Here is an 8,660-nt window from a genome sequence, read left to right as displayed (position 1 = left end):
ATCAATGAACTAAACCTTGTTAAACTCAATCAACACGGGGGTTGATGGTTTGCAGTTGTCACCTATTTCCAGGACATAACACCCTGACTAAGGAGCCACCCAGATTATTTTTGATTCAGTAGATATACCTAGCACTCAGATTTTCCTTTTCTGTCAACCAGAATTTTTGAAGTTGATAACAGGAGTTCCAATCCTGAATCATGGAAACGTGCAGTAGTGAACTATAAGGTTAATGATACCGTGTCCTGGAAGGATCTCTCTAAGGCTGATTGCCTGGGTTCTGGCATCACCCTCTGACTGAGAATCAGGTTTCCTCATGGGAGGAGTCAGACAAGGGATGATCCCCTGCTCCATCCTGATTGATTTATAGTGATGAGTTGGTCAGGTCTGGTTTTCCACATTGAACTAAAATGAGCTTTCACTGTGTCAAGCATAAGACTGACTCCAGAAGGACATGTCATGCATCTCATAGAAGCTTTTTATAGTCCTTGATTTATTTACTCCTACTTTTTATAGTCCTTGATTTATTTACTCCTACTAGTGAGTAGGAGTATAGAGCTATGAAGAGGAACTGGAAATTACAGAGGACTTGTCTGCAGGCCTGAGTGTGATTTTTCTTTGTCCTTCAATGGGAGGCTTCAATTCTCCTTCTGGTTGTGAAGATCTGCTTGTATATATATGGGAAGGTTGGAAGGGGACCTTTGAATCACGGCCTTCAAATACTAGAAGGGAAGAAAGAAGCCCACACTGGCTACTGGATCCTGCGCATACATTTCTTTTCCTTCTCATTTCAGGAAGCTGAGATGAAAGAACATGAGTGAGCAGCAGAGAGGCAGCTATCAGAGGCAGTGGGAAACTTGAAATTGGTAGTTGAGAAAATACACACCTACAAGTGACTTCAGTGACTGCACACCAACCTCTTGGGAAACCTCTGTTGGAGTGTTTTGTTTTTAACTTTTGTACAATGTTTGGACCCAATTAACACAGAAAGACAACCAAATGGTCAGAGGACATATTTGCAGAGAGAGAGAGAATTCACGCAAGAAAAAACAAAGTACTTTAAGATTTACCAGTGACCAAAAACTATGACTCGACTGCTGGGCAGACTGTGTGGAAACTCGGTTCACACAAACTTTTCTAGGGATGGTCGTCATCATCCTTAGGAAAGTGAATTCTGGTGGCATCAATCACATCCTTAAAAAGGACTGTGCCTGTTTATAAGCCCAGTTGTTCCTGCCCTGTGAAATATGGTAAGGATATTAGTACAAGGAGAATAGAGATTTATGATAAGTGATGTTCAATGAAGGATGATTTAAGGACATACTAAGAGTAGGTAAGGAAATTGTCAACTTAGAACCCAGCAGGCATTAAATAATAGATGAGGAATCAATATAGCAACAGTTTTTTTTTAATCATACTGTACTTTTATAACCATGTGAAATGTGTTTTCTATCTATGGATATGTTGCGTAAGGGTACAGATGTGAGGGTAACCAGAACATGGCAGATTATTTAAAATCATCCTGAAAATGGCACTTTACCTGATAAAAGTGATTCTAAACCATAGAAAAATGATGGAAGACACAGAAGAGCAGCAGAGGTAGGTAGAGAACTACTGCAGGTGCCAGGTAAGGAGCCTTCTTCCCAGCAGTTGCAGAATCCTTCAGCACTGATGCAAATAATATCGTGGTCCTTAGACTCCTTAAACATACGGTTTCTCATGTGTTGGCTTTTTCAGATCACCACTTCTGAAAGAAAGGCTCATGACAACTGGGTAAGCTTTTTTTTTTCTTTCCTTGCTTTTGGGCATAGTCTGCCAGGTCAGGACGTGGATGTATTTTTCTCCCCACAGCTCTGTGTTTAAGCCTTGCAGAGGGAGATGGAAGAGAAGGCTGCCTACGAGCAGCACAGGTAGGTAATTGTGATGGACATTTTGAAGGATGTTTTTGTTTTAAGGGAAGCTTAAACAAAACAAAGCTTTGAGTGCCTAGTAAAGAACTTGGTATTTTAATTCTTTTTTTTTTTTTTTTTTTTAAGCCGGAGTTTTGCTTTTGTTACCCAGGCTGGAGTGCAATGGCGTGATCTCAGCTCACCGCAACCTCCGCCTCCTGGGTTCAGGCAATTCTCCTGCCTCAGCCTCCTGAGTAGCTGGGATTACAGGCACGCACCACCATGCCCAGCTAATGTTTTGTATTTTTTTTTTAGTAGAGACGGGGTTTCACCGTGTTGACCAGGATGGTCTCGATCTCTTGACCTCGTGATCCACCTGCCTCGGCCTCCCAAAGTGCTGGGATTACAGGCGTGAGCCACCGCGCCCGGCCCGGCATTTTAATTCTTATTCAAGTTCACTGTTTCTCTGACTCCAAGACAGGAAATGATTGAAAAACAGAGTGCTGGAGAGACACATTAGTCAGGAGCCAGCTAGTGGACGACCAGGCCTAGAGAATCCTCCCTGGAGAGGTAGGAGCTCACTGTGAAGGCAGCCACATAACTTCTGCTGTACAATCCACACACTCTGCTTCTCCTTTTGAGGGTGAGGGGTCAGGGTGGAGGGTAATTGTTATGTTTCCTGGAGAGAGTTTCAAGTACTTACTAAAGAGAACAGTTGTCTCACTAGGTGGCTGGACACAATTTTCCTCAAATGCTCAAGTCAAATGGCTCTCATCTAGTCCCCTGCGAATATTGGAGCTCAAGCCCATCAACTGACTGTGGATACCACTTTGGTTACTTTTAACTGAGGTGATGAGCCTAGAAGGGAAATGAGCCAGCTCCACTTCCCAACTTGAGTCAGTGCGAAGGCTTTATTTTTCTTTCATTTGAGAAACGCAACACCAATAACATTTTAGAACGGGAGCTGTATGTCCTAAGGAGAGGAAATTTTCTTGTTATGTCTTTGTGAATCAGTATTGTACAATGAGATATGTTTTAGGAAAAGAGGCATTTATTTACTATTTTTGGAGCTTCCTGTATTATTTTTGTTTGAAGTGTTTATTGTGAAATAGACAATTCCATTAGTAATAAATTTCTATGCAATTTTACTCCTCTAACATTTTAAGTGTAACCCTAAAGCTTTAAAGTTAATTCCCATAGCTCTTACCTTTTTTCATTACTGTTAGTCTCTTTAAGTCCATTTCTGTTCATAAATATTTATAATACTTGGTCTGATGTGGAAGTTAGATTAAATATGAATCCCAAGAATTGTGAATGTTCCCATGGCTTAAAAAAAAAGGAGCAGTGCTATTCCTGTCCAGGGTTTATTGATATTCTTTCTATCCATGGCTGCTCCTATTTTAATTTTTAGTCTGTGCTTAATTTATAAGTAGTGTCCTCTGATAGATACTGGGAACTTCTGATTTAGGGTTGATATCCAGCTAGTTTGAACCCTACCTGCTCGTAGTTAGTTGATTTCTTAAGACCAGGGCTCTGTGGTGTCCTTTTCAAGGACAAGGGTCCAGAGGGTTCCAAGGTCTTCTGTGGCTTCTGATTAATAAACTCCTCTGTGACTGATAAGGGACCTGACTGTGACAAAGAGAGGTTCATGGCAGATGTGGACATGGAGGTTTTCTTATTCTGCACAGATCATGCAAGCCAGAAAAAGCCCCGATAGTTTTCTGGTCCTTAGCAGACTCACGACCTCATTCAGTTCCCGTGAGGAATAGCAGCTGCATCCCAACTGAGAACACAGAGAAGATAAAGGTCAATGCTGTGGTCATTTTCACTGTGCCTATTTCAGGACACTTTTATCTTTTCATACAGCACCCTCTCCTGGCCTTGTCTCTGGCTTGTGTGTTCTGTGATATCTTTTCTGTCTCTTCACTTTTTAAAAGGCAAAATATTTTCCATGAGGCTTCAGTCTTCTCCATTCCCAGCTGGTCATCTTTGGTGGCACTTCCAGAACCCATAAGTGCTTAAGGGCCCAGGGCTGAAGAGCTTTAACTGTTGTGTTTCCAGAAATAACCTGAGAAGATGCCACTTCACTCCACTGCTGTAGGTCTCACGGCCCAGTAGTCCCTGTTTACTCAAGCTGTTGCTGGGTCCCCTCCCCCAAATATGTGGGGATTTTTTGCTGCTATTATTCTATTCTTATGGGGTAGGTGACTAACTTTTAGAATATCTGCTGTAATCTCCATAAGTGAAAATATAAAAACTCATTCATCCAGTATTAATATGTGCTTCATGGAAATCTGAATGCTCTTTGACAAAGCAAATTCCACAATTAATCGCTGTCCCATCTCTGTCGGCAACTCTGTTATGTAAAAATGCCCCCTCCCCATCCAGTGGTGTCCTTGATGGAGTATTTTGTTGTCAGAGGTTTTATATTTGTAATAGGAAATGTACACTGGATGTGAGATAGTGAAGAGTGAAAGTCACTAATTGGCTACAAGGACAATTCCCAACAAAGGCCTTAAATTACAGTCAGCTAAGCTGTTTTCTCATGTGGTCCCTGTAGCTTTCACAGCTAGTGAGTCCTTCAATCACACATGACAGGACTTCCACACTCGAAATCAAATCACAGTTGTTTTACTTCTGTTATTTAGAACTCCCATCTCATTTTGCCGTGGACAAAATTGTTCTTTATGTCATAGTGCATTTAAAATTTGGTAATACCTGTGAGTTAAAATAAATATTATAGCTATACCTAACTAACTTCTACAGATTTGATTGTTCTATCACAAAGCCCTTTCCCAGTTCCCCTGCAGGACTTCAGGAATTCACATCTCTCCAGAGATCTTTGTGCCCATGGGTTGTACCTCCAGAGTGGAGAAGACCCTTTGTTAGGAAGGGAGGCAGAGGGGGACAAGAGGGTCTTACAGGTTGAGCTGGGATCAATTTCCACTCCACCTCTGGCAAGCTGTGTGACCCTGGGTGAATTTTTTCCTTCCTCTGGGATCCTCTTTTCTTTGATTTAGCACAGAGTAGCCACACTGACCTTGCAGCATCCTGAGAATCAGAGATAGGACATGAAAGGCCTGTAAAAGTTCTCCCAAGAGTAGCTGTGATTCGTGTATGAATAATGGGCTTTTCATTCCTCCTTTTGTCTGTGTTCATCACATGCAAGGAACTAACTTCAGTGATGGTGATGAGGGAGAGATGGGAGTATACCTGGGCTAGACACCGTGTATCTGGAATATGCTTTTTTACTACTGTGTAATGACTCTGTCTTCCCTGGAGCAGGACCCAGAGTGCCTACATCTATAGACAGACACATTGGCATGTGGTGACAGCAGGTTAACCTCATGGCTTCCCTTCACATCCCAGCTGTGCTCAGGACTCGTAGAAGGGAGATTTTTGGCACTGACACTGCTATTTTGAAACCTGGACCAGGGGAAGGTGCCAGGGACTGTCACCTGGTGCATGGGGTGGAGCTTGTATTGATGTTGGTGTTTTTGTCCATCATATTAACACATTTTGAAACTTTTCTTCCTTCTGCTCTACAGGTCAATGTGGCTTCAGGAGGACCCCTTTCTCAGGATTGCCCTACTTGCTCTATGGCCTGGCTGGCCCTTCAGGACCATTCATGGGCTGCCAGATACCTCCTCTGCCTGGGTGGCCTCTGGGACTTCAACCACTGCCTCCATGCACACCATTTGGTATGTTGATCTGAACAGTATGGACTGGCTTTTAAAGTGGATTCATCTTTTTTTACTCATTGAGTGAATAGAAAGAAATATCACGGATGGTACTGAGGAAGGAGACCCAGGCATCTGGGATTCCCTCCCCCTCTGTCATCCACTGTGCAGCTCAATAGAAGAGAGAACATGCCAGCTGAATCTCCTTCCTGAAAATAACACGCTTGGTCTTGGGGAAACTCTCTGGAAGACACTGTTTTTACTTAAAATAAGATCAAACCAGAAACCTTTTCACATGTGAGTCCTAAAACTGTAAACCAGAACCCTTTCATATGTAATTCCTGAAACTGTAAGCAGAGACATTTTCACATGTGAGTCCTAAAACTGTAAACAGGAACCCTTTCATATGTGATTTCTAAAGCTATAAACCTAAGATTCTTCCACAAAGTATAAACCTATATAAAGGCAGAAACTTCCTTTGTTAGAGGAGCTGGGCTTTGGACAAATTATGCCCAGGCTCCCGGCCAAATAATTAGGAAATCTGTTTCCCACGGCTGTTCCTGCTACAGTACCACAGGACTTTACAACACAAGGGTAACACTGGCTGCGGACGTGGTTACTTTTCTCAAGTTTCTGAGGGCATGCAGTGGGTTGCGTCATCTCCCCATCACGAGCAAGGAAGCAGGTATCTCTTGTAGATGAGGAAAGAGATTGTTTATAGAAGCCATAAATTCCAATTTTGCAGGCATGTATGGAACCTTGACTATGTGGCCAGCTCTGTAAGGGATGAGACCCACCCTTGACTTGCAGCACTTCCTATGTCCTGCAGCAGAGACACACACACCAAAGGGCAGGGATCTTGTGACAATCCATAATGGAAGCAGGAGTGAAGGGCCCCAGAGTGCAAGAAAGCAAGACGGATTCTCCTGGGAATAAACAGGAGGGCATGGAAGAGAGATAAAGTGGGGAGGTGTCACATGGGGGTTTGTTGAACTCACTTAGGTGAAGCTGGAAGGCAGCTTCTGGCAGGGGCAAGCAGTGTGAACTGGAGTGCGGCAGCTGCATGAAGGCCACAACAGAGCCACTATAGGAGAGCTCAGTTGGCACAGTGTGAACAAGGGAACTTCCCTATGCCCTAAAGTATCCTCCTTGGAAGTTCCTTGTTGCCCTAAAGCCTTTAGTCTATTATCTGTGGGAAGGATGAGTCTTTCCCTGGATGTGTGAAGGCTCTGGATCAGAGTGAATGAATGCCTAGAGGTCTGGGAAGTTTAACTTGGTTCTGTAAGGAGACCCTGTCTGCCTGAGTTTATTATGGCTCAAGGAGACTAACAGTGGTTCAGCAGAGCTGCAGCCTTGGCTTTCAGAATGAGACCGACTCTGGTGGGGAAGTGAAGGCCAATCCTGAGCAGGTTGGGTCTCAGCTCATTCCTGGTACCCTCTGCTTCTCACCTCTGACTCCCAGCTTTGCATCTCTAACATTGTCATGTAAATTTGTCACCCTTCCCCGTGTCCCTGCTGCCTGAGCCCAGACACGAACTCTCAGTGGAGCTCAGAGCTTCAGCTTTCTTATAAATGAGCTGGGGATGATGTGGTTTATGAGGTCATTGTGAGTATGAAGAGACCAAGCCCGTAAAGAAAGCATTCTGCAAAATAGCTGATAGGTGTTAGACACTCACCCCTCTCACTGTTTAAATGAAAGTATTCCCACTCAGAAGATCATCAAAAGATGTTCAGTGAAGTTCATTAGATGAACCATAGGCTGCAACGGCTCAGGCCAAAATTTCCAATCACCGTTTCAAAAGATAAGGCAATGCCCCTGTCTACAGGATTACAATTCAGATTCTACCAGATAAAAGAAAAGATAATTATAAGAATGTGTACATAGTTAAACTCCAAGACCTATATCTGAGACCTGTAGATAATTGCTTTCCATGGCATAAAGACGCAGATGCAGACACACAGAGAAGTATTTACCAGGGGCACAGATATTTTATAGAAGACAAAGTATATATAAAACAAAAGATCACATGGAAATGAAATGTGAAGAGGCCCCTGAGCTGTGATAGCCATGCTGTGGCTCCGACGTAATTTTGAGAATAATCCAATAAATATATATATATATATTTTGAGATGGAGTTTCGCTCTTGTTACCCAGGCTGGAGTGCAATGGCGCAATCTTGGCTCACCACAACCTCCGCCTCCTGGGTTCAGGCAATTCTCCTGCCTCAGCCTCCCGAGTAGCTGGGACTACAGGCGCGTGCCACCATGCCCAACTAATTTTTGTATTTTTAGTAGAGACAGGGTTTCACCTTGTTGACCAGAATGGTCTCAATCTCTTGACCTCGTGATCCACCTGCCTCGGCCTCCCAAAGTGCTGGGATTATAGGCGTGAGCCACCGCGCCCGGCCAATCCAATACATTTTATGCTCCCTGCCCAGTGCTGCCTCGTCTGTCTCTACTCTTCTGCAGTGTTTCCCCTAATAAAAGTTTGCAGTCCTATCTGTCTGGGCGTCTGCTTCCTGGAGGACCAGATGACCCCCCGGGTATACCAGGTGTGATTCCTCATACACTGTTCAAACCCAGGCAGACATTGCGGTGCTGGCTGCAAAAGCAGAGTTGCCCTTTGGGTAGTGTTAACTGGGACGGCCCCAAGGGGGCCTTCTGGGTCGAGGAGCATCCTGTATCAAGCTGTGAGTGGAGGTTGTGTTCATTCATTTTAGAAATAGTCCTTGGGCACCTGGTGGCTGCCAGTCACAGGGGTTCCTTGCAATATGATAGACAGGAATGTATCCTCATGAGGTGGCCAATTTATCTCAATAGGAAATAGAAGAGGGACCAGCAGTGTCTGTGGAGCCAGTGATGAGACCCTGCAGAAGCTCAGGGTTTGTACAGCCCTATCCACTGAACCAGCTGCCCCTAGTAGCACCAAGTGCAGGTAGATCTGACAAAAGCTGAGCTGGGAACAGACATTTCTCAATAAGGTTTTTGTCCCCCCACCATCTTTCTGTAATTTTTAAATTGTGGGATGGGCAGAGGTCAACGGTGAGAGGCTCCCTCTGAACAGGGCTAGAGAAGAGCAGAGTATGGCGGG

At 44.1% G+C, this 8,660-nt stretch overlaps 1 long non-coding RNA gene across 1 annotated transcript; it reads left to right on the top strand.

Moving 5' to 3' along the window:
• Positions 1 to 828: 828 nt before the first annotated feature.
• LOC108298385 lies at positions 829 to 4,839 on the top strand. Its single transcript, XR_001822565.2, has 3 exons — positions 829 to 1,910; positions 2,367 to 2,459; positions 4,678 to 4,839. It is a non-coding gene; the product is annotated as an uncharacterized LOC108298385 (long non-coding RNA).
• Positions 4,840 to 8,660: the final 3,821 nt, after the last annotated feature.

Source organism: Cebus imitator, unplaced genomic scaffold (genome assembly GCF_001604975.1).
Source record: "Cebus imitator isolate Cc_AM_T3 unplaced genomic scaffold, Cebus_imitator-1.0 Scaffold946, whole genome shotgun sequence".
In the NCBI taxonomy this organism is placed as follows: Eukaryota; Metazoa; Chordata; class Mammalia; order Primates; family Cebidae; genus Cebus; species Cebus imitator.
Note: the sequence above shows the minus strand (reverse complement) of the source record. Positions and strands in the feature narration are given on the sequence as shown.